This window comes from Cygnus olor, chromosome 11, assembly GCF_009769625.2.
Source record: "Cygnus olor isolate bCygOlo1 chromosome 11, bCygOlo1.pri.v2, whole genome shotgun sequence".
Classification (NCBI taxonomy): domain Eukaryota; kingdom Metazoa; phylum Chordata; class Aves; order Anseriformes; family Anatidae; genus Cygnus; species Cygnus olor.
In genome coordinates, this window is record NC_049179.1 from 16,710,707 (window position 1) to 16,737,484 (window position 26,778).

Below are 26,778 nucleotides of genomic sequence, written 5' to 3' on the forward strand. Positions count from 1 at the left end.
TGTCTGCTCAGCTGGCCTCCTGCTCACTCTCACCCAATTATGTGATTCTAACACCGCATAAAATAACATTGGTCTGCCATTATTAGCACCAGAAAGATTTAAACTGTTAGCTTTCCTTCTTCAAATACAGGTCCTAGTCCGAAGAGAGGGAGGGAAGGGAGAGTCTCACTGCTCCCAGTTCGGTTTCGGATTTTGCTCAGCCTCATTTTCTATTTCTTTTTATTTTAAATACATGCCATTATTTGCTCTGCAGCTTTTCTTTTTTAAAAGCTTTATTGTGCAAGGTGATCACTTTAATATGCTAGAAATGTTACACAGAAATATCACATAGAGCATTATCCAGACCTCCTTCCTGAAATAGGGCTTATGCGTGTCAATAAGTAGTTTCAAATATTCACTACCATGCTTTTGATTACCTCCTGTCTGAGTTATGGATGTGATACCATCTCGGATGTCTCTTTACTTTCTGAAGTAGAATCCTGTATTTGGTTTTGGTCTCTTTATTCATGTGGATGCCATCATGGCTTCCTGTTCTTCGTGGTAGAAGCACTCTTTTAGTACACTCTCTGTACTGGTTTTACTGGCTTGCTGGATGTCAGCGGTAATATGGGGCCTGATTGCAATAAATCATCATTTACAAGACTTCTTGCTCACATTGCAGAAGGTTTGACTGTTTTATTTTTTTTATTCGTGTACTTGTGTATTAGGGTAGGAGGTTGGAGAAAGGATGTGACCAGCATGCCTTGAATGGAGCTGAAATTTTGAAAATACACATTAGTGTGGCTGCTGATGTATTCAGTAAAGCACAGTCTTGATTTAAAAGTCTATCTTGCGAGGACAAGTAAGAAGCATGCTTTTCTTCACACAAAGACATTGCATCCTGGTTCCAGAAAAGTCAGTGAGAATTTTGCCATTAACTTTAAATGGAACTAAGGCTTCACCTCAAAGCTTTTAATCAAAAAGTGTGAGCTTGCATGTTCCAACAATACCTTCAGATCTTAGTCAAGACAAAATCTATGACTGGCAAGGAAGAGAGACCTTATTTGAAAGCCCTTCATCCAATCTCCTGGTTACTGGAGAGAAGCCTAACTTGGATGGCTGCAATCCCCAGTTCATTTTCTGGTAGTTCGAATTTGAAATCTTTGTTCCAAAGTAGAAATGAATTTTCCCAAGCCTCATCAGCCCTCCGGGGGTATTTTGGCATACTATAAAATCTTCAGATGATCCAGTAGGACTTTCTTTCCTGGGACTGGCTTTGCCTATGCTGTGTCCAGCCTGTGATGTCATGTAGAAATCATGCACACAGCTATAATGGAGAGAGAATCCACAGAAGTACCCACAACATTTCCGTACACATAACTCACAATTTAGATCAAGACAGGAAATGGTTTTCCCCTCCCATGTGTACATTTGACATTTGTAAAAATGTTCCTATCTCAAATCAAGATGAAAAGAAAAAAAATATCCAAAATTTTTAGACACCAAAATTCTACACGTGCAGCAAAGAGGATTAGACTGCTTGAAGCATTTTCTTTCCAAACAGTTGCATTTCTTCTCTATTTTCTTTCACAGAAGTTCCTCTTAACTTACATTGCAAACAAAACAACAGATTTTGGTCCAAGCAATGGAAGAATTTAGAGAAAGTGTTGAAGTGGAATTGTTTATCAGTTTCATCAGCCCTTTTCTTTGCATAGTTTGGCATCTCAGAGAAAAAGAGCTGTTGAACAGAAGAGGATTTGCTGACAAACTTCCAATCACCTCCACTGCCATTGCATTACTTAGATTCAGAAGTACATCTAAGTACTTTTCCTTCTACTGTGTACATCTCTGTATACATATGAACCTGTAGGGAGCTCAATGAAAAAATGGGACATTTGTCCTAGATGACTCCCTGTAGCAAATTGAGGAAAGTCACTCTCTTTTTCCAGAGCTTGCAAGGCAATCCTCTGTGTATCTCTTTCTTCAAATACCCACATGGCACTGTCCTGCTGTCTGCCATGTCCCACTGCACTAACTGAAGAGACAGGCTACCTGGTAAATAATATGAAACACACAAGGCAGCATGACACTAAGTTGTGGGGAAAACGTTGTTTGTGAATGCTGCCTGATAAATGATCTACAAATTTGCTCCCTCTGACAAAGGCAGTGTGAGCCACAACTTTGAGAATTATCCCCAGGCCAATAGACTGAGTGCATCAGATCCTCTATGGATGACAATTTAAACCAGCTGAGGTACACATCCTGTGGATTCTCCCCATATCGCAAATCAGTCTTTGGAAATCAGATTCCTCCCATTGGTGTTATTTTTTACCATAACATGATTTCAAACTTTGTGCCTGTTTTTTTCTTTGGTGTCCTTTTCCATCACAGTCCCGACATCTGATTTATTTATTTTGCCAAACTCTCATGCCTAGCCCACTTTTATTAACTGACAAACCATTAAATCAGATCGAACAAAGCTGGTAAGGAACTACAAACATTATTTTTCTACAGATTAAAAAATAATTGTGGGAAAATAAAATCTGCTTGTATTTCTAGTTTCCAAGTTTCTGCAGACTTATGGAGTTTTCTCCCATCTACCTTTACTTACCCTTTTTTGGATTTCTAACCTCAGTTGCTACCATGCTACACAAATAGCAGGGGTTAAGGGTGAGGGCAGAAGCCTAACAGGTGAAAGATTGAATAAGTTGGAAGAAAGAAACTGCAGTTTTCGAGAAAGAAGCTTACCAGGTTTGGGACCTCTCAATTACTCACATGTAGTTGTCCCCTGCTTATGTGGCCAGGTCAGTACTATTATATTTTTGACGGTCATGTATTTTTTCTTTCATTGTGTTTCCAATTTTAACCTTGTCCTTGTACAACTTTATCTTTTTACTTAAGCATATTACTTATCTCTTTTCTTGTTTAGTTGTTTGTTCTTTATTTTTTAATCTCCTTGCCTTTATTTTGCATATATGTCTGACAGCTAAAAGTGTAGGTACTTGGGACTATGAAATATCTAGCATATTGGTGCCCCAGTTCAACCATGTTGGGAGATGCTACAGTAAAACAGAGCACACCGGTGTTTCTGATCCTTGTGCCCTTGAAAATAAATAAATAAATAAATAAATAAATCTTCCCTTATATTCAACATTTAGATTGGTTTTAAACTTAATTCCAATAGATAAATAAATAAATAAATAAAAAGTATTTCCGCTTTTTGTATATGTTAACTGTGAGAAAATGCCATCACTTTCTTTCTAAGCAAGGAGCAATTTTGTCCTCTGCATGGCTCTTTGTTGTTGTATGTCTTCTTATTTTCTAACAAAATGGAAAAAAGATGAATTCCCAACTATAAAGGATATGGTAGTGTTCTGAATTATTTCTATAACTATTACAGATCCTACAGCTGACCTAGTTAGGTTTTCTTTTATTATTATTCAATGGCATGAAGCAATTGAATGAAAGCTAAACAAAGATAAAGTTAAGGTAACACCAGCAAAGTACAGAAAGTTTCCCAAAGGGACATCATAAAGTTCGGAAAAAAATGGTTCCACATATACGAGCAAGATCAGGGGTATTTCTTTGTTCTCTAGAGCCAGGACTATTGTCAAAGAGATATTTATCTGTTAAAGTCCTTTGCCTAGAAAGAAAGGAGTGATGAAGCAATAGTGGTTGAAGACAGATAGACACTGATGTAATGATGTTTGCAGATGCTTTTGGTTCCAAGAAACACAAGTAAAATTTCCATGTGTGGGCCTCCCTTTTTCATTTTGTTTTCCCCGATTACCTGCTCATTGGTCAATAATCATACTTAGACTCCTACAAGGGACTGAGCCAGTTTGGCTGTTGCTAACGATATGGTGAGCTAACAGTGCTCAAATCTAATGACCATATAAAAAATCTCCTACGTGAGTACAGAGTTTGGAACCCTGGAAAACTGTCAAGGAATGTCAAACATGAACATCCATTCACTGGAGCACCAGCAGTGAATGTCCTGGCTTTGCTAAAAAGTTAGTTCTGAACCTGCAGCAGAAGAGGTGGGTCCCCTTGGTCTGGAAGGTGGCACTTGAGAAAGATTACTTGCTTTTCTCCCTCCCCCCCCTCCTTTCCTTCCTTCCTTCCTTTCTTTCCTTCCTTCCTTCTTTCTTTCCTCCCTTCTTTCCTTTCTCTGTCCCTCCCTCCCTCCCTCCCTCCCTCCCGCCCTCTCCTCCCTCTCTTCCTTTTTCTTTTTTTTTTTTGTTTGTTTGTTTCCAGTTATTTGCTAAAGTTTTGTTTTTACAGTAGCTGAAAAGCAAACATTCACAGGATAAGAAAACTTTCTTGTGCCACAGAACAACATTACCATGGAGGAACAACAGCTTAAACTGTGCTTCTCCGTGTTCAGGATATGTTCTTTGACCATAGGCCATTCATCATGCATTGCAGCTATTGCCAGTGGTTAGACCACAGACATCCAATTGCTCAGAATTAGCTCCATGACATTCTCTGGTTAAGTTAGTGCACATGGCAAAATACATCATATACTTATGGTTAAACTCTAATTGCAACTCTCAGAAAGACCTTTCTACATGGCTTCTTAGTGCTTTCTCCTACAGTCAGCTACTAGCTTGTCCTTTAAGCATGCGAATATACTAGTATCCAGCATCTTTTTTTCCTCATCTGATAGAATTAGAAATATAAGTACTTGGAACAACCAGAGGAATAGGCTCAGCCCTAATGGAAACGTAAGGGCTGGAGAGCTGTGCTCATGTTACAGGACAGACAGTGCATGCTGTTTTGACTGATCCTGGGGTGGAAGGGCCACATACACTTAAGCTACCTTCGCCCTACTAGTAAATTCAAAGCTGATCATTGCAAACACTGGAATCCTCCCTCAAGGCTGTAAGAAACACCTCCATTATGTTAAAGACAGATGAATCCTTTTTTATGAATCCTACAATAAACACTCCTGTGGTCATGGATTATCTTTCATATTGGAAGGTGTGTGCACAGAAGGCCGTGAACTCACTTCCAAACCGTGAGTAATACAAAATAATTTTGCATTAGCTGCAGTGGTTTCATCAGTATTAAACCCCCTTTACAACAACGGAATCCTAATCGCAGCATCCCTGTACGAAACCAGCCCATGACATGCTTCATACTCCAGGAAAGCTGGTCTTCAGTCAGACACTGGACTAAAAATTCGAGAGTTTTCAATATAACCCCAGTATGGCATAAGGGTCTGTATGCACAATTATAATTAAAAAAAAAAAAAAAAAAGGCACAAAATGATAGCAATATCCCCAGTACCCTGTTTGGAAAGCACAGATCCTAATAATAACTAAGTTGGACTACATGGAGAAAGAAGAAAACGGGAAGGGATGTGAAGAGGGAAGGGAGAAATCTGAATGCTTTATGTTTCACATTCAGTTGATCTAAAAGACTAGATTCAGCTCTGGTGAGGGAAACTATGTTGCACCAGACAAGAATTTGGCCAAGAGTTGTGGTGTGGTTTTTTTTTTAATTCCTTAATGTCTAAAACTATCCCATATGCTGCAAAGGGTCAACAGAAGCCATATTCATGTATTTTCAGTTTCACTCAAGCATAAATATTCATTGCACTGCCTTTTTTCCGTTAAGTGAAATTTCAGGTACGTGAAATTATCTTGCTTCACAAAATTCCCTTACTTTCACAACGCTAATTATAAGTAATTACTTGCGCTGTTCCTTTAAGAATAAGAACATCATCAGCCAGCCCACCTCAGGGAATAAATATGCATCTCACTGATGAAATTTGCACACAATACAGGTCAGGTAGTTAATGAAGCCATAAACCATAATATGTCTGAGGCACTAAACATCACCTTATTCATTTGGCCTTGGTGTTTAAGGGAGCAAGAGATGTTTATTGCCATGAGACACCCTCCTCGCCTTTAGGATCACCATTCATAGCCAGCTCTTTGTAAATAAACATATAACCTTTGCAATGGTAATTTAAGACTGTGCAGTAAAGAAGATGCAGTGAGTGCATGGAGAGTAGAAGAGAAGATAAAAAACCTCATGAATAAAGTCGAAGGCTGCAGGCTAAGGTGTTTATTAAGTCCCAAGCTGTTTTTTTCCTCCACTTTTCCTCTCTACTGAAATAAAAACAATGATTGCTATGATGCTCTAAAATTAGAGCACATTTATCGTTTTTAAAAGCAGCTAACAACTGAACTTCAACTGTGCAACAGCATAATAGGTGTAGAAAATAGGTCTGCCCTAGGCCTAGCCTCTTCTGTTGTGTAATCAGCCAGTGAGAAAGCAGGAGATCAGCACAGATAATGTCAGTTTTCCACTCCAGAGTGGTGAAGGTATAAAAGGTATACATTAAAATGCATCAATGAAATACTGCAGTCCACCAGGCTGACTTCCTGGGACGGAGCATCACACACAACTGGTTAACTTTCCAGCTACAGTGCCGTATCTTTAATACGTGTCACAAACAAAATCCCACATTGAAATGAATAAAACCCTGAATCATAAAAAGAAGACTTTACATTTCAGCCCCAGGATCTCAAAGCGTTTTGCAAGGAGGCATGAATTAAACCTCCTGATGCCCTGAAAGGTAGTGAAAGAAGATAACTCCGTCTGTTTTATGGCTAGGAAACCGATACACAGGGCCCTGACCAAGGTCACATAGCAACTATGAGACAGATAATAGTTAGATCTCCTGATTTCTGGTCCTGTGTTTATTCTTCTCTTCTCATGCCGTGCCTCTTAGTCTGAAAAATGGTGTCATAGCTTTCTCAAAAACTCTCATAATTCTCGTTAATCACTCTCCACTATTTCTACAGCAGAAAAGGCAATGGTCTCCATGTTCACATGCCAGAGGGGTTCAACAAATACTGCAAATCATCAGTTTTACCTGTGATCACCAAATCATGATGAAATCACATGCCTTCTAGGTCTTACTAAACAATCTGCAAAGAGCAGGGCTTATCTTTTAGCTCCACAAACCACAAAAATACCGGCCCCATCACTGTATTGCCTGAAACAAAGCATGCAAACACAGAAACATGCACCATTTGTGGCTCTTAATTGCTTATTACTATCTGTGATGGAAGGATTGTTTGATCTTTGGGGATGTTGAGATGTTTAGAGATGATGGATTCTTCAGTGCAATCAGCTTGTTTAATCACAAGGGCTTTTAAGCTACCTCTATTTCCCCCAATTACTATTTTTGTTACAAGATCACTTTTCATGACAACTTAGACAAACCTCAGGGCTGCTCTTTTTAAAGTGCTTGGATCCTAAGACCCTTAAAAATCAGCTGATGACAAATACCAGGGATAGTCTGTCACTCCTTACTCTTCATCTAGCTATGCTAAGCTCCAGGAGGTCTATCATTGTCATTTCTACAACAGCACATGAATCTGAGATTGCAATACCATGGAATCTTGCAAGTGACATATTGAGAAAAATCACTAACTGCTTTGCTTTAGCATCAGAGAGTAAACAGTCGGGATATTCCAGTGAATTTGTGCTAATCTCATCGCTTTCAAATATTCATGTGTTTTACATTCATACCTCCAGAGGACTTCTACAACCTATTGCATCCACAGAAGCCAGTGGATATAGGTTAGAGTATGAACTCACTCTGCTGTGACTGGCTGCTAACAAGGAAAGTGGGTAGATCCAATAATAAATACACTATAATGACATAGTAAAAGTTTGGGAAATTGCAGGAGTCATGTTTCTCATTCAGAAGCAAACTTAAAATAAACTTGAAAGCCTGCAAACATCACAATTTTACTCTGATGAAAAAGTCCCGACTGAACAGCTCAGTGAAATGACTTTGCAAGTGTATATGAAAGACATACCACAGGCAAATTGAGATACAAAGTTTGGGTTTTTGATCCCAGAGAGAGAGAATAATGTGTCCCTCCATTTATCCATGAACTCTGCAGCTGGCAGGGGCTGCTTTCTGTTAGTAATTACCGTGAACAGATGAGGGAAGATTTTTTCCCCTTTTATTTTGACCTGCAGTTAAAGAAAATTTGCTTGTTTTATTTTAGGTTTAAAAATGATGAGGCAGCATCAACCTGTGTTTCACCCCAGAGCTGTTGATTTTCCCCTGTCTTCCCCCCCTCCCTTCCTTTCTTTCTCCCCCCACCCCCCATCATCTTAATTTATTTCAGACTATGAGTGTGCAGATTCCCAATTTAGTGAGAAATGCTTGCTGCCAAGGCCCTTCAGGGGCTTTCTCTGCAGTTTATTTTCTTAACTACAAGCTTCAGGTTGTTTTGTGTATGTGAGTGGTGGGGAAGGAGGGAGGGAACCGCATTCCTTCCTCCAAATTTACAGCATGAAACGTTCAGATTTGCTTTTAGCCAAGTCTTGTCCTTCCTTGTCCTGCTCTACATTTTGTGGCTGCCTTCCTTCAGCAAACACCCAGCCTTGGTGACCCACAGATTAGAAATATTAGACACATTTCTTGCTGAAACAGTTATTTCTCTCCGCTCCCTCTTTCTTCCCTGTGTGAAATAACTGCTCACAGGAGTGTGACAGGGCAACAGTGTGCTCATGCCTGGCTTCTCACAGACGCACTGGGAACATCTCTGGTGGGGTGAATTCTCCTCCCCTTGAAGGTGGAACACCATGGGAGGAGCCCTGCCTAGGCCCTTGTGGGCTGGGACCACAGGAACAGCCAAAGGAGCTCTCTGGAAATGTTGAAAAAAACAAACAAACAAAAAAAAAAAAAAAAAAAAAAACACTTGTTTTTAGCAGCACCTGAAGTGCCAAGCTACAGAACATCTCAGCCTTCTGGACTTGCCCCCTTTTTCCTGTTGGGAATTTAGTCAAGGCAAAAATAATGACAAATTTGGCCAGTGAGCCGAGGCTTCTGAACCACCTGGCTGGAGCTCTGCTCCACCAGGCCGTGGGGTGGCCGTGACAGGGAGCCGCAGGGTGAACCCACCGCAGGCCACGGCTGTGCCGGCAGCAGGCCGCAGTGGCACCCGCCATGTGCGCCCCATTAGGCCTGAGGATTTCCCGGGCGGAAACGCAAGAGGCCTTGCCTCGCTCCAAGTTTTAAAAAATCTTGGTTGCTGTTCAAGTGGGAGGAAAGCCAAACGGATAACAAAAAACAAACCTGTTTCCTGCGCACTGGAAAGCCTGTGTTGTGGTCGGTTGTAGCAGCCTGCTGCCTTCCAGCCGGGGGACAACACTGGAGGGGGACAAAGGGCCTCCTTGGTGCTGGTCTAAGGTGAGGAGAGAGCTTCCAAAGCTTCTCCTCTCTGTATTGCCTCCTCCACAGCCCACCTCAGCAGCCCATATTTTTGGATTTGCTCAACTTCTAGGGTCCCCAGCAGCATGTCCCTTTTGACTGGGACATGGAAGAGGTGAAAAGCAAAGCAGCCTGTCACAAAAATAGATGTGGCTCCAACACCACACAGTGGTTTCAAAGACTTGACCCAAACCCAGATCAATCCTTAGAGGAATATGCACATTAGAAACAAGAAGCATATGCAGGAAACCCCAGAATGTTATTGACAGTTGTTGAGCAATAATAATAATATAAGGTTCATTTCACTGAGGAAATTATTTAATATAAGCTCTTCACTCAGTTCCAAACACAGGACAGCAATATAAAAAAGAATATGAAAGTAGTTTTACTTTTGTAAAAAAGTAATCCTGGGCAGGTTTTCTTCAGGGAAAGCAAAGCTTCCCTCCCATTAGCCCACTTCCTTCAATTCCACAGTGCAATTGTGTGTTGGGAATATACCCAAATTTATTTTTATGCAGATTACAGTACTCTCATATTTCCTAAACACAGTTTCGTAGTTGATTTCTTTTGCCCATGCTAACTGAAAACTGTTTAACACATGCCTCACAACCAGCTATTGTCAGGCTTGGCCTAGCTTTGGGACTCTTCTTGTGGGTTTTTTTTTGGAGGGGGGGTGGTGGTACTGGTTGTTGCAGAAACTTTATGTAATTTTGTTTAAATTGATGAGTTTAAAAATTTTATAAGAGATTTTTTTCACATTTCCAAAGAATTCTGTGCACAGCGGGCTTTTAGTTAAGCTTTTCACTTAGTTCCTTTCTGTTACTTGTATGTTCCATGATCTCCTAATATTTCAGATGACTGCAAGAGATATTTTACTCTGTTCCTGGTTCCAAATAGTTGTGGTCAAAAATAAAAGGGATTTTCATGGGACTAATCTAGAAGCTGTCTGTAGGGCTACCAGCTCCTAAGGATGCTGTCCTAAGGACCACTGTGCTGGTCCAGGCTGTTCCTATAAGGTAGCTTCCTCCACTACAGGGGATGTACAGGTGAACAGGTGAAGAAGTGGAAGAGTTAAACCAAAACCGCACTGAGGCAAGAATCACCAATGACAAACCACCTCTGCTTTGTCTCCTTTGTGCCCAGCAGCACTGTCACCACCCTAAGACTAAGTGCCACAGGGCTCTGGTAAGAGGTTCTGCAAGATGTGGTCTCCATGTGTACACATGCACACGCCTACACCCACACAGACACACATAGGGAAAAGTATTAGGAGAGACTCTTGGAGGGAAGAGGAGACAGAGAACAGATCATGCTAAAGAAGAGAAAATTCTAGTCCAGAAGAATAGAGGGACCAGATCAAACAGAGAAAAAAAAAACAGTCGTGCCATCTGCAAGTCCTTTGTGGTCAAGTCATGGAACAGTGGGACACAAAACAGGAGAGAGATGAGAGAAAGAGAGATTTTTCTGCATTTGTTCCCCTCCTTCTAGCTCAATGTATATTGGATCAGTTCACCCAGTTTCTCTAACTCAGGGAACAGATGGTGTCATATTTGAATATAAAATGAGTTTTCATTTGCTTTGCCATAAAAGAAAAAAAAAAAAAAAAGAAAAAAAAAAAACACAAACAAACAAGGAAAAAGAAAAAAAAAAAAAAAAAAAGCTCACCCAAAAATGATGCTATAGTTTTTTTACAGACCTGTGGTCTCAGTTACAAGCTGAGCTTGTTTCAGTTCCCGGATCTAATTTGTGGTCTATTATGGTCCTTTTATGCCTGCAGATGTACAAAATGAAAAAAGTCCCTTCTACAAATGGAAATACTTTTCTACTTAGACAATGTTCATGTTTTGGGGAAAAGTGAAAAACTGTTTAACCACATTTGGCAGCAAAATTCCAACTGTACAGGCACAGAATTTGCTGTTGTTGCTCTGTGCTGTGTAGCTTTGAATTCAATTAGAATTCAAACCCACTCCTTTTTTAAGGTTCCGTTATGTTATAGGAAACAGCTTCCGAAATGAACAGTTTTCTCATGGTACATTTTGTCAGGTCCTGCGAGAAGGGCTAAGAAATCACAGAAGAGAACCTCTTCATATAGCAATCCCAGGGAAAAAGATGGAGATTCAAGCAATATCAGATTGAACAAAATGGGATTTAAGAGATGAATGGGCTGTGGCTGCTGTTCTTCTTTCTAAGGCATGAGTTTTATCCCTGAAGAGCTAAAATAAGGGATCTGATTAACCACTCCAGTTGTATGCCAGTGCGACATCGTAATGTCATCGCAGTAATCAGTGGAGTTAGGCAGTCATAAAAATAAACTCATGTAGCAACAGAGGAAGCCAACAGGTCAGATGAACAATCAAGACCTTTTTCTGAGTCTATCTGCAGTCTTTCACTTGCATCACTTTTCCCCTGCTATGATGCTTATAAAAGTTTTGGGCTGTTTGCAGGTGCCAAAATATTCTCAGAATAAATTTGCACTGAATTTAAGACAAGCTAACTGAAGACCTCTCCTGAGTCCCTTATTTTCTCAAATTCCACAATTACGATGTTATTGTAAGTAGAGCCTTTTTTTCCTCTTTAATTTACACTCTGCTGGCTTACATATTACCCTCCAGCACATCTATAAAAGACTTTGGTTGCTGAGGTGGGGCAGGAATTGAGTGGTTTAGGATTTGGTAAAGGGATTAAGGAGTCTTTCATTTCTAGGTCACTAGTTCAAGACTGTCATGACTGTAGGCTGTCTACTGACCTGTGTTAAATATATTGGTGGATGTTGCTTATTCCCTATCAAAAAATCACCACCACATTTGGCATTGATTTGACTTTATAACAAAGTAGCATTGGTATGCATTAATCAGAAATGGGAGCACGTTGCAAAACTCAGATCAGGATGTGAAATTTCCCAAGGTTTGAGAATGGCTGTGTTTGCAATTCTGGGTTGACTTCTCAAAGCAAAAAGTCAGGCAGTGAAATGTGGGTTTCAAATTGTCTAGTAATTTAGAGATATTAAGAGACAAGTCCTACTTTTAATTTTACCATGTTGCTTCCTTATGCAAGGGGTTTTCTTTCTCTATATCTCACCTTTCAAATTGTAAAAAAGCTCCCAGTAAAATCCCTTTTTTCTTATTTAGCTTCCAGAAATCCCTGAAGAAAGAAAGAAAGGAAAACATAGAAATTAGGAGATTATTAATGACTCAATCATCTATGAATCTCAGAGGTAAAGGGAGCCATTATCACTTCTGGTATATTTTAGCTAAACATTGGAAGAAATATCAGGAGTTTGAAGCTTTGAGCTCATTCAAATTAAAAGAAGAAGTAGGATATTCCCCAAAGTAATTCAAAGATTAGGCCTTCAAATAGGGTATTTTCAATAGGTAGGGAAGCTCCCCTACCTTCTCTTGTCTCATACAGACACCACACTCTTCAGCAAGCTCTTTGACCTTAATGGGATGCTATTTGCTGATTTGGAGTCTCAGTCCCAGCAGTGAGTTCATAATAAGAGTCAGATGAAGAAAGACTTCCTTCCAATAACTGCTTGTTTTAAACCATCAAGCTACACATTGCTTCTGCCAGCTCTCAGAAAGATGTCAAATCAAGTAAAAATTCAAAAAGCAGAAAATTCATTGAAAGTACAAACTCAGCTAAAGTGTTAAAATGCAACATTATCTCTGGTTGGGAGGCAGTTTTCATAAACAGCACAGAAAAGCAATCAAATTAGAAGATAAATACAACCTGGAAACAGCAGGAAAAGTTATACTGAACATAAATCTGCTTGTGATAATTTTAATTAAAACTGAATGTGATACAGTGTTCAATATGATATTTCCTTCATTCCCGTTTATTATTGGGATTACATTTGTATATGCTGCTCAGCTGTAGGCCTCCACCACCAAGTCGAAGGGAGTTCAGATACAGTGAGGCCAAAACAAAGGCTAGAAAAAAGTTGGCAAGCAAAACATATTAATAACAAAATAAAAAATAAAATGAAAGAAAGAAAGAAGAAGAAGAACAGGAAGAAGCCCAGTTGCTTTTGTAAGCTTTCACCTCTTGCACCCCTCTGGGATACTGTGGTGACCACATGTTCCATACCTGACCGTATTTTGATTTGGGACCTATTAGCTCTGAGGAATTTTCATGTTTGAAGTTTGAGAGGAAGCATGGGCCAGGTTTGCCTGAGCTACTGCCTCCCTCCCAGCACAGTGTTTCTTGGTGTTGGCAATGGGCCTCTCTCTTTTCCTTAATCTCCTTTTGTGACCAGGGGTGTCAAGGAGTTGCTCTCTTTCCCTCATCTCATTGTGGACTTGAGCCCTCAGTGGATAGAACCAGCTTCTGCTCTTACCCTACAACTCAGCAAGCAAAGGGCGAGGTCCATCCCTGAGGGGAGGCCCAGCTTCTCTGCATACTTGTAGGATGCTGCATTCGTGGGTCTCCATCAGCCCATGGATGCAACCAGAACACTGTCTTCCCACTTAAATATTTTTCCATGTCTAGAATAACTAGATTACCTAACCAGCAGCAGCACAAGGAAGAGAGCAGTTTTATGGTCTTGTGGGCGGCAAAGATTTCTCAATACCTTCCTGTTCTCTACTGGGAGGACATCAAAGATTTTGCCATTCCCCAAATGACTCAGCAAACAAAACAAAACACTCTCCTCCCTGCTTCTTTAGGCATGTTTCAGTCCAGGCCTACTAACAGTGAGAGCATGCCACAGTGGTGTGACAGCAAAGAAGTAGGAGTTGAGAAATTGTGTGCCACACTTGAGTGGAATGCTTCAAGGTACAGCTTTATCTCTGCCCTGAGCTCCTTCCTCGAAATCACTTTGGCCAGCATTTTCATTTCTAGCTAAAGAAAGCTTAATTTCTATCTTCAACAAATTAGTGACCCCCCTAAAATTTCCTTAGGTGGGAAAATTCCCATTCTGCCCGGTTATAACTGGGAAAAAAAATAAAAATTAAAAAAAAAAATCATATGGATAGCTACAATACTTTGCATAGTCTTGATTCTCTATTCTCCAAAGTGGAACAGGGTGAGAATTTGATCCTACCCCCAGTTATGCTTACTGGGTATGGCTGTATTGTATCATAAAGAGCCTTGAACAGATGACCTATATCCCTGCATTGGCACAACTTGGCCTGGCTGTTTAAAAATACCATAGCAATTCAGTAAACTGGATGGAGATATTCTCAGGTGGCTAGGTATTGGGTGTGTTCCCCCCTGGTTTTTTTTTGTTTTTTTTTTTTCCTCCCAGAATTAGCTATGAGGCAAAATATTTCAGGATTGTGAAGGCTGAAGAGAAAGGAAGATGTTTGACTGTTTATGAGAAACCTATTTTCCCTGTCTCACATGCCTCTGCTTCAAGAAATGGTATCATCGCAGGCTGGGAATATCTGCTTACAACTTTTAAAGGAGATCTTTAGTCATAATCTATCAAAGCTTTAAATGAATGTGAAACCAAGGAGACAAAATGAATAACTCACCCTAATGGAATAGCAGATGGTAAGATCTCACAGCACATCATGGTAGTGTTCCAGCATCCACTATATAATGTTTCTTTTTCCGAGTGAGAATAGTGCTCATTCTTGCTGTTTAATGTCTACAAGGTCTGGTAGAGACTAAATCATGATAAGAGCCACAGACGTTTTGGAAAGCCTGAAATTGGATAAGTGTCAGTCACTATCACCTCCATCAACCTTAACTTCCTTAGTCACAATGTAAACAGCTCTACGTAGTTTTATTTCATCATTTACTGAGAAGGGGAAAAAATATATCCTAAACACTTCTGGACAGCAGCTGTGGTCAGAAAATATATAGGATGGCAAAGCTTGTGAAGTGTGCAAGAAAAACAGGGCTAGTTAAACATGTCTGAAAATTGGGAATCCCAGGGCATTCATGTGCTTCAGTTCAGAAAAGAGAGGGATGCTGCATTTCACAACAGAAAGTCTTAAAAATAAAATAAAATAAAAATAATAGCTTTGGGGACCCAAGTTAAAACGCAGGTGTTTTGAGGGGAACATAAACATTTTTTCCTAAATGAGGCGTTGAGGGCTGGGAGAAGGGCAGTAAAATTAGTGGAATTACTGCCTGATTTTAACCAGATGATTGCTGCAGTTGGACACCAGTGCGGTTTCATTAGGGACTCTAATTTACAAGCCATTCACTGCATTCCAGGGGAACACAGCAACTCCCCCTGCTCCTAAAGAATGCCACTGCCAAGCTTTATGGCAGCAATGCCTGGCTACAGGCTCATTGGCTTTGGGGCTTTTTTGTCATTGTTGTTATTGTTGGTTGTTTTTTTAAGGCCAGCTTGACTGTAGCACTGCAGCCAAGCTCCTCAGGAAGGGAGAAAGTCGCACTGCCTTAACCCAGGCAGGTAGTCACCGGAATCTGTGTAAATCTCCCTTGGCATGGAGAACATATGGTCCTCCTAAGAGCTATCCTGATTTATACGTAACGTGCAATCAGGTATATTACATCATTTCAGTTTTAGATACTAGTATATTCAAGATATAAAATGACCCTTTTCCTGGCCTTCCATTAGATCCTAAATTGTCATTAAAGTACAGTCCTGAAAGCCTGAAGCAGGTGAGGTTTTGGCCTCATGTGACCTAGCTCAACATAAATTTGTCTGATCTTTATAGAGGCAAATGGCCTAATGAACGCTGTGGATAGAGGAGATTTCCATGTAGCCAGCCCTTGGGATCTGGTATTACTTTCAGAGGTATGAGATTTCTGCCTCAACCCACCTGGCAAAGCAGCAATAATTTCTTTTCTTTAACAAAAACACACAGCTCTCCCACATTCCTCCTGTTCACCCTAGTTAGTCATCTTCTGGTCCTATCCACACCATATCAATGTAGCTTTCTCAAGTACCCCTGAGTGTTATTCCACTGCCACAGTGCAAGTCACCAAAGCCAAAAGAAGGTAATGTGAATTCTTTCCTTGTTGCATGGGTTCGGACCCCTCTTTGCAGAGGGTAAACTTCTTCTTGACATATCATTATTTTCTGCTTTTCTCCTATTCCTTCTTTCTATTGCTTTTTCTCACTGAATTTCACCTTTTCTATCAAAAGCTGCAAAGGTTCCCTTTTTTGCCCAATCAACTTCCTTCACTGTGCTGCTTGCAATTTTCCTTTACATTTTCAATACGTCTGAGTTTCATTTTTCCCCAGTGACTGCTCTCTTGGCTAACCCACTCTCCAATTTTGGTAGGCTCACTGAGGTCCAATGGCTATGGTTAATGTTTGCCTGCTGTTAATCCTAACCCTCACACTTAAATTATGATTAAAAATAGGGAACAGAATCCTGAAGCCGGAGGGGGGTTTGAGGCTGTCACCAAGTAGTTATAATATGTGCATGTTATATATTAACAAAGCCCACAAATGCAGGAAGTGAGGTTTCTTTTCAGTTGTAATATTTATCTCCTATTTTTTTAGGGCAGCCATTCTGGTCTACCACTGCCTCTCCCTTGTTCCTGTCAGATCTTACAAGTTCTGCTGGATTGGTTTAGATAGGTATTTCAATGTAAAACCTCCTATTTAAAACCCAAAACATGATTTAGTAAATAATGTCCTTCCCCCGAGGCAAGAATGAACTAGCAGAGTAGGAACCATGCTGACGGAGGAGTGTCCTTACATATGAGAAAGGAAAAGAGCAAGTCCCCCTGCATTAATTCATTCCTTGGGATCTTGTGTCCTACTTGAGAACCTCTAGAGAAATATTGTGCAATCCTCATCTTGAAAAAAATCAAATTCACTTTCTTATATCCTGGCCTGCTTGAATCATTTAAATTATTCTTCAGTTTTGTTTCACTTGTTTTTAAATTACATAGGACTTGTGTTGGTGCAGGTAATACTGAGCACCTTCCCTACTTCCAAAGACACTGATTAAGAAGATGTAGTTTTTAGATGTAGCTTGCCTACAGATCAGTTCCAATTATTCCCTTCAAATATTACTCACTGAGTATTTGGCTCTTTTTTCATGTGCCAAAAAAATGTTTGTGAATCAGTCCTGCATCCTGTGAATCTCTTTGTTAGCTGTAAATATTTGCTAGCAGCCTATATGATCAAGTGGCAGCCTACAACTGTTTGCAAACACTTCTCTCAAGGAATATTCAGAGATCACTATTCCAGTCACTACCTCCATGTGTGGAAGCCAGCTGGGCTGCAGGGTGATGATGCTAGTCCACAACTGAATGAAACTTGTATAACCTGCACTGTGACTTACGCAAGAAGTAAAAGATGAAGAAAAAACACATCCTTTCCATATTCCATTTTAAACCATTTTTGCTACTCCATGGTAATATGCAACAATTGGCACAGTAACTCAGCTGTGCAGGTACCTGAACTGATATGGCCACCCCAACAGCCTTCACCAAGAGAAGAGCTAACTTGACAGACATCTAACCTCAGCTGGGTGGGTGGCTTTAAATGGATTAATTACGCCATTAGTCTTTATTTGCAAAGGTTTGACCACTTTCAATTTTTCATTTTGCTTGCTGAAAATCTTTGTGAATGAAAAATATTATTATGATAACTTACTATGGTATCTTTCCATTCTTCTGCAGATCTGAGATGGCAAAGGCCCTGACACACATCTTCCTGTAGTTTATGAAGCAGTTATTTTTACATTCAGACTATCAGATGAATTGTCACGGAGCCACTCCGCTTCCTCTCAGTTCACCCTCTGAATGATAATGGACTTGGAAGACCTTTTATTTGCTTGGCTGATGTTGCTACATAGTCAGGATTCAGCACACCACCAGGACATTTTCAAATGCTTCACAAGTGACTCAACTGTTTTATTCTTCATTAACTTTGACTGGAATTTAGGCTCCTATCTCACCTGACTGTTTTAATTAGTTTGGAAAATCAAATAAACTCTTTTTTAAGGATAAGAGATATAGGTGAACTCTCTGTATTAACCAACTTCTAGGAGTCTCTCTTCAGTACTAACAAAGAACAATCTGGCACGAATTATTTCCTGGTGCTATTCAGAGACCCTTCAAGACTTCACTTTTTGTTTTCATAAGATCACCTTGTATAATTGAGGGCTAAAATGCAGGGCAATTTGTTCAGATCCCTCCCCAGTCTGTTTATCATCATGGATATATTCAGCTGACGTAGAAAAAATGGTTGAACAAAAGAAGAATCTAAAATATTTTAACACAGTGAATCCAGGCAACTTCTGAAAATGAATTTGTTAAAGGCTGTTCATTTGGAACAAAATTTGAAATGAAAGAAACAATATTTCATAGAGATAAAAATATAAAATCAAAATTCAGTTGAGTTACTAAAGAATACCCTGTTCTTTTTTGATGCAATTCTTGAACATTAACAAAATCCAGTCTCATGTTAAATAAATACTCTCTGAGAGCTCTTTTAAGCATAAATATGATTGCAGACATTTGGACAGCATGAAAGATGTATTGAGATCATCTTCTATAGTACTGACTGACCTTGAAAGGTTTCAGAATAAGATGTCCTGTTTTACAAAAAAAAATATCCTATTGACAAAGAGCTTCAGATCAGGTTAGAGACTGGAGCTTCATGACTGATCAAATACATAGCACAAATCTTATTCCTCTTCCTAATTTATATAATTGAAATTACTGTCCTTTATGGGTTTGTTTATTAGCTGTCTGAGTAATAATTAGAGATGCTGTAAGATGAGAAAGATTTAATATTATATACTTTATAAGAAAATGACTTCTGGATAATTCACTAAAAATGTGGTATCCTCCCCAAGAAAATACAAAATGCTGTGAGACAGTGTGAGCTAGATAAGGTCTCAAGACCTCTACCCTACACCCCAGATAGGAAGCTACTGTTAGTAGCATGAAGACCTACTCCATCTCTGCTGCAGTGATCCTGAGGAAGCTCTAAGGTGAAGCAGAGCACAGATGTTGTACGCCAGTGCTCTGCTGCTGAAAGGGGATAAATGACTAATGGCTTTCACAAAAGGCCAAACAAAGTGTCATAAGCTCCTAAAAGCTCGTAAGATGTGTTTCAGCTTTTTTCCTATAATTATCTCACTTCTAGGCTAAACTTGACAGAAAACCCACTTGGTTTTGTAAGAAATACTCTTGTTGTTTAGGAATGCAGATGTTGCTGAGACTCAGAAGGAAGCCTACTTTCATTTGGCCAGCTGTCTCCTAACAAGATGTCCACAGACTCTTCATTGTACCCTTAACACTTAATCCAGACAGACAATGACTTAATGCTAGCTCTTGACACAAATAGACACTGCACTATATCGAATAAGGCTGAAGCCATCAAAATATTTCTCATTTGAGAGTAAATGCAGTCTGAACCCAAGTTTGGGAGTCTGCTGAGTAAACACTACCAAAGGAGAAATAAACATGTTCTGTTGGCCCGAACTACCATAACTCTCTCAGCTGCAGAAAGAAAATACAGCACAAGAGAAAAAGGAATGTTTAGATATAACTTAGAGGGCGGAAATTTTCTGTTCATGTTTAGAAGATCTCACAATATCTGACCACAGCCATGTGTGCTAGTTGATATGTACCCCTTACCCAAAAATATGCTCAGGCAGATGGAAAATGAGATTGCTGGGATTTGATTATCAAAAATAAAACCACAGACCTGGATGAGCTAATGTTGTTCCAGATGCATTATCTTATGATCTCAAGGAAGAGAGGAAAGGAACATAGAATCCTCCCTTAAAGAGAGCTTTCAGCAGGCTTAATCTCCCCACTGCATGAGAAGAAATTGCTGCCTAAAACTGGAAGGGATCTCTGCCTGACTCGCAACCAGAAAAAAAGTCAGGTCTGAAGGAAGAGCAGACAAACTGCAGAGTGAATTGAAAGTTTTCATTAGCCTGCTATGTCACAAAAGGATCCCTGAGTCCTTTCTCAACTCTTTATTGTTCAGAAAATGACCCCAGGTTGATGGCCTATTATTTTTCTTTTTGTTTATTTTTCCCCCCTGACCGTCTTTCCTCTTTCCCCAAATTCCTTCCAGCTTGCAAACTCTATTTGCAAAGCTCAGCCAAAATCAAACCCTTCAAAAAACTTTCTGGGGGAATATCTTCACATAAAACCCCAACTCTGGCATTTAAGCCATTCACAGAGAGGCTGCTTTTGAACACATTTTACTTTAGAACTATTTCTAGGACTGTCATATCTTTAAAGCCCTCTGACTCTCCTTGAAAGGAGTAGCTGCATTGCATGCATTACACAGGGCACTGCAGTGGGGCTGGCGCTGGTGCTTGTGCCTTTGACCCATGGGCCACTGAGCTCACCGAAAATGTGGCTGCCCTCTACGGGGACATCCAAAGCTCCAGTCAGGTCCCACAATGATTGTAGGGTTGGCTTTTTGCCCTGTATGGTGACCATTAGTTGAAAACACTGGAGACCAAAGATCACTGGAATGCCCTGGCAGTATATCTATTCTTGAAAAGTACCTGGGTGACTTTGTGTATCCCAATGTTACCGCTCTTATATAAAACCAAGAATTTGCTTTTTAAAACAACATACGTTTTTTTCTCTCTTTTACCTGCCATATAAACCAGTTGCTCTGCCTTCAAGAGTTATCTCATATTTAAAATAATGTGATAGGGAACAGAATTCATCCCTCAGTAAGCTGTAGGGGGAGAAAGCTGTAAAGCAAAGGATGCTTCAACCATTGTTTCTTCATTGTTAAAAGGTGAAAACCTCAGACAGTGTTGGGAAAAAAAAAGAAAAAAAAGAAAAAAAGAGAGAGAAAGAGACAGTTTTAAGGGCTTTTAAAATATCTAATGCTCCAGGATGTAAATTGGCAAGAAGCCAGGCAGTGTCTTAAAGGGACAAGCACTTTATTATACTTTCTAATTCTTCCAAAGTCTGTCTGTAGGATATATGAGCTGGCTCTAATATGACTACTCTATTCTCATCCTCCAGTGGTATACTCTGGTCTCAGCTCATAAATTGAAAATGGAAGATCAGTAAATCAGTGTGGACTGTTTCAGAGGGACTTTGTGAATTTCCAGTCAAATCTTCTGGTTTATCTTAAATATTTCATCTTAATGTCACCTTTAGAAAAATCTTTCATTCAAGTAAGTTACAACATCCAGTTCTAAACTGATTACGCTCCCCCACTGACCTTCTGGAGAAAGGCTTCCACAGTGGTACAAATACCATGTTGGCAGCTCTCCGTTATAGCTTAGGAAGGAGACTTTTTGGCAGAGTGAATATCCTTAAAACCATCCCAAGACAAGCTGTGATGTACAAATAAGGCAAGAGGAGGTCCACATCACTGTAGCGCAGCAAGAACATGGCTTTGGCTCTTGTCTAAGGCTTATTTAAAGGGTCTACCATATCTGTGAGGGATTCCCATGCCCTTTACATGAGCATGACCAACACACTGATATTCATCATAATATACTGGGCCAAACTAGTTTCTGGGTTTTCACACATTTCAACAGTCTAAGCACAGGGAGACATCTTTTTCGAGGCAGAAGGGGATGCAGTGGTGAGAAGGATTAAAAGAGAAAGATATAGATGAATGCTGTCAATGAGTCTCTCAGGTAAAGCCCAGCTCAACCTCTGTACAATAATAATAGCAACTTCTTCCCCTGAGGAGGAGCACTTCCCCAGAAGCCCAAAGAAACACCTAAAAGGGAAAGCTTTAACTGAAAAATTGTATCATGAAATGCATTATAAATGTCATTCATTTCAACCAATGGCAGTTGTACTGGGCAATAAATAATAGACCCTTGAAATACAATTCTTCTTTATTCTGTTGCTAAAGTAATTGAGGAGTTACCTGAGAAATTTGTACTGATAAAATTGTTCAGAGAGCTTGAGTCTACCCTGTCTTCCCACCCTAGTCTTATTCTTTTGCCTTCAGAGTGGAGTTGACTTTGTTTTTCAGGACTTTAAATGAAGCTGGGAATTTCCATGGCTGCTTATTTATACAGGGCTATACTCCATAGTTAATTCACCCTGACGAGAATGATGTTGAGCTTTCTTGCCATATGATCTTCTATTTAAGATCCTGTCAGTTTTGAGGACTCTAAATAAACCTTCTTTTAAATATTTAATACTCTTCAGTGATATATGCCTTTAGGCTCTGAGCCTGGTCCAACCATCAAAACTTAGAGTTTTCTATATTTCCCATCACCACTCTTCCCATATAAATTAAATTTGCACTCTAAATTCTCTAGTGGATTCCAAGTTGTTTTCTTCTCATTTTCTATTCCCCTATATCTAGAAAAAAAAAATCTATTTGAGTTTCTTCTATAGGACGTTGGAGGTCTTTGTATAGTGAAGTCACACCATCCCAAAAATAAATAGCCAGTATATTCTATAACAATGTTTCTGACAATGTAAAATGCTCAAGTTCTCTACATCATTTCCTTGTTTCCTTTTTTTTTTTTTTTAAACTGCACATGGAATGACAAAACAAGTCAATGAAAGGATGATTTTTCTCTTTACTTCTTTGACCTAGCAAATTCCTCCCTTTTGTTCTGGTAACTACAGAACTGAGAGAAACAACAGACTCCCTGACACAGAACGGAGATCTTCATCGAGTAAACAGAAGCCACCTTGCAATGCTGACCCATTGAAGTGTCATGGTAAATGTGGGCTTTGACCAAAACAGCCCATAGCCTGTTGCTTGGGTACCTCACCTAGGTCACTGAAAGAATCAGATGTTAGATCTTTTCTTTTGAATGCAATTGATAGAGGCTTGGACCTCTGTCACCTTTAAGTATGCAAATCTGCATAACCTCAAGCCAACTCGGGTCCTCATTCAGGCTTCTTAACAGTATGAAGGAAAAAGGGCTGAAGGAGCGGGTGGATCAGAGTTTTCCTCTAATCCTGCCTTTCCCAACCAGCAGCCTCAGCCACCAGCAGAGTTCTCAAGGTATTTAAGGACTGGGTTCTTCCATTTCTTTGCTCCCAGGGGCTCAAAGTCGAGCTGAACTTGTCCCTTCTTATCTGCACTTCTGGACATGTCACAAACACACACACAGAGGATGTGCTCTGAATAGGAACCTGGGAAGATGGGATATGTGTCACACGCTCTAGCCAAAATTACTACCGAAGGTTAAAAAAAATAAATAAAAAAAAAAATTTTGAAGGCCACTAGAAATGGCATTCATCAGATGAAAACATAACTAAAACAAACAAAGTGTGTGTCAGGTTCAGTTCAAAAGAGGTTGCAAGAAGATAACTTGCAACAGCTAGAACAGAAAATCAAGCTCTTTTTTTTTTGACAAGAATTGTCCCTAGTTCTAAATAAAAGCATTCAGACTTTACAGAACTAGGCAAAATTGCCTTTGAGTGTCAGCAATGAACACTGTATATTCTTCTAAGACTTCACAGTACAACTGTCAGCTGTCTGTTTTCTTTCTGCTATGTGTAGAGTTTATACAGACACTCCCAGAGGAGCCTTTAATTGCATGTCATGACAAGTCTCCCAACCTCTTTGCAGCTCTTCCACTTAACACATAGTGTAAACTCACCCAATCTCCCTTCACTTTCTCCTTCCTGGATTTTTCTCTTGAAGCTCTGTGGAGGCCCGTGTTGAAGCTGCATTATGATGGAGTGGACCCAGTGGAGAACTCTATAAAAAGCATCCGACCCATTTATCAGGACAGATGTCTTTAACAAGTATACATAAACCTCACGTGTTGAAGAGCCTTAACCTGTGACTCAGGCACAAAACTAAAACTTGAAATAAATAAGAAAGAGTTTTTTTTTGTTTTTTTTTTTTTTTTTCCATTGCTTAGCTCTACGGTTTTTCTGTAGTCTGTGCAAGAATGTTGCTAGATTTTACTAACGACAGCACTGAGTGGTCCCAGCAGAGAGACACCACCATTAGAGAGAGAGCTATGCAAACACAGAGACCGTCCCTGCCCCAGAGTTCTTATAATATAAATAGTAAAGACAGTGGGAGGGAAAATAGAAGCACAGAGAGGTGAAACGTGTTGCTCAAAATGACACAACAGCTCAGTAGTCACTACAGAGTATTGCCTCTCAGGGTAAGTGTTTTTCTAAGAAGTTTGGCTTTGCATTTAAAAAAAAAATGTCAAAGCAATTCTCATGACAAAGATATTGTAAAGTCTGGTTACACTTGTAAAGGAATTGTGCAGAACATCATGTCCCAGTGTGCTGTCTTATTCTGTTTTTGGGATTCTCAGAACAAATTTCCTCAATATTCAAGTTGAGAGACACATTTCTCTTTTACTGTTGCTGCCTCAAACCAGTATCCAAAAATTAAGGTGCTCCAGCAAAACATTTATATTTAAAGCACTGAATGTTTGCATCCAATTCCTCCCCCACCCATTACAGCCATGGTTTAACAGCATATTTAAGCACATGTTTAACTTTAACCACACAAGTAGTACTATACACATCAATGAAACTACCTGCACTTAAAATTAAGCACTTGTTTAAGGGCAAGACGTAGAGAGACACGTAGTGGGATTTTAAAAACCCCTTGAGCATTCAGTGGAAGTTAGGTGCTTAATGCACTTAAGAGACATTTGAAAATCCCACTGAGATGGTGTATCTGCAGCTGAATGCCTCTGGAAATCTGGCAGTGAGGCTCAGAATGATACAGTGATTGATTGCAGTGAGAATTATACCTCTAACGAAGCCCTGATTACACAGAGAATTTGCAACAGGTATGGCTAAAATCGGTGGAAGGGTTGGCTCCTTTTCCTAAAGCACCTCTTGGAGCCCGATCTGAAATAGCACTCAGGTGATGTGCAATTCTGTGAGCTACACAAACAATGCTCTCGGAGAGCTCACAGGACCCGACAGCCAGCTCAGGGCATGTTCATGTTTACTGATTTCCAGATTTTGGGGTGTACATCACTCCGTACTGCAGGCAAAGACCCCTCTCCTCTCTCCCCCATCCTGTCTCACCAAATCCTCCAACAGAAACATCTCCATGTTCCCCTTGCTGATTGATCCTGGGCTGATCTTTCAAAGAGCCGAGAGACCCAGGGTGAAATACTGCTTGTGCCCAGGGCAGTCGGCAGCCTGACAAAACCAGTACGCACCCAGCAACACATCCAAATGCCTGAGGACACTCAGAAGCTGAACAAACACCTCTAATGAAGCGATATAATTTTTCTAAGCTAATGAGGAGAAGAAGGTGACCCGAACCCACAGGTATGAACCCTAAAGGACAACAAGCCGAGGAGATAAGCCCCCGCTTTCCACACAAGCTAACAGAGGTCACGCTGGCCAGAGTTTGAATCTTTCTGGCAAGCAGCTCACTGCAGCTCTACACCTGGCTGGGTTTAATTTGTTATTTATGTCAGCTTTGCATATTTGTAAAGTTCAAGGGTTTATTGCCCTGGCCTGACCTTGCCAAGTCAGAGCTCACATGTGGTTCTCTAGTAGCAATTTCTTTCTAATAAACTTTACTTGAAAGAACATGTGTGATAGATTTTGTTGATGATTAAAAAGAATGGGGCTATGTTCATTGTTAGCCAAGCTGGTTTTGAAGTTTTGTTGGAAGTCACCTCTGTTCTCATTTAAAAAACAAAAAAAATGTCCCCTTCCCCCCTCACCCCTTTATTTTACTGCACACCCTAATTATGTTTCATGTTGAAGCATGTAGCATTGTTTGTGCCTATACAGTAAAGACACTCCCCACCATGTGCTTATTAAGATCATTAAATTAAATAACATTATTCAGAGTTGTTCTTTAATCAGAGCATATGCAAGCACCCAAAACCTGGGCACATACAAAAGCATGAAAATGCAAGTCTCTGATGTACAGACATGTAAAAAGCAACCAATGCCTGATGCACTCTTCACCAGCCCCAAAGACCGTTGCTCCTAATTTGCTCTCTTTTTCCATACTAACAAGGAAACAAATATTTTCTGTCCCTACAGGCTATGTAGCGGGCTATGGTCCTAGCTCCGTTGGAAGCAATGGCAAATTCACTTTGTCTTCAAAGGGCTCAGAAATTCACCCTCTTATGCTCAAAAAATAAAAGCCCATGGTCCCCTGAGAAATGGAACTTCTAAAACCTGCTTTTTTTGAGTTTTCTGTGGGATAGATTCTCAAGTGGCTAAAAACACAGTTGTGTCTGTGTTGTTTTACCTCACTACTTTCAGAACGAACAACTCCAGCCCGCTAGGTGCCACACAAACTCAAGTGCTAGAAGCATTGTAGGGATTATTTAAACCATGTACTTTGTGCTTGTGCCCATGAGCCTATTTTTAATCTAGCACTGTTTATCCTTCTGCCAAGTGTGGTTGATACTGTCCATCAAGTTTTAAAGTTATTAGAAATAGATAGATAGACAGACAATCAGATTATAAAATCCAGCTGAAAGCATTATAACACTGCTAGCACATCCTAAAATACTTTCTTCCCTTACAACTCCATTTTCCCACAGCTTGTTACATTTTCAGCTCAGACCCTAATTCTGAAGAGATAGCGTTAAGGAAGTTTTCAACTGATGTAAAGCAAGTTAGCATGTGCTTTTGTGATTACTTGAAGAGCATGTATGTGCAAGTACTTTCCGGAATCAACAGCTTTGATTGTAAATCATTTGAGGCAGGATTGCCATTTATTAAATGCATGTACA

The 26,778-nt window shown here is 40.0% G+C and overlaps 2 long non-coding RNA genes across 4 annotated transcripts; one reads left to right on the plus strand and one right to left on the minus strand.

Annotated features, from left to right (window-relative positions):
- Positions 1-691: 691 nt before the first annotated feature.
- Positions 692-15,046, minus strand: LOC121076166. Its single transcript, XR_005823367.1, has 3 exons — positions 14,704-15,046; positions 9,095-12,370; positions 692-1,275 (listed from the first exon to the last, which is right to left on the minus strand). It is a non-coding gene; the product is annotated as an uncharacterized LOC121076166 (long non-coding RNA).
- Positions 11,651-18,112, plus strand: LOC121076167. 3 transcript variants are annotated; one of them, XR_005823369.1, is made up of 3 exons: positions 11,651-11,779; positions 12,358-12,443; positions 17,789-18,112. It is a non-coding gene; the product is annotated as an uncharacterized LOC121076167 (long non-coding RNA). The 3 variants fall into 3 exon arrangements; XR_005823368.1 differs by lacking the exon at positions 12,358-12,443 and having other exon boundaries at positions 11,668-11,779; XR_005823370.1 differs by lacking the exons at positions 11,651-11,779; positions 12,358-12,443 and adding an exon at positions 14,496-14,722.
- The last annotated feature ends 8,666 nt before the right edge of the window (positions 18,113-26,778 follow it).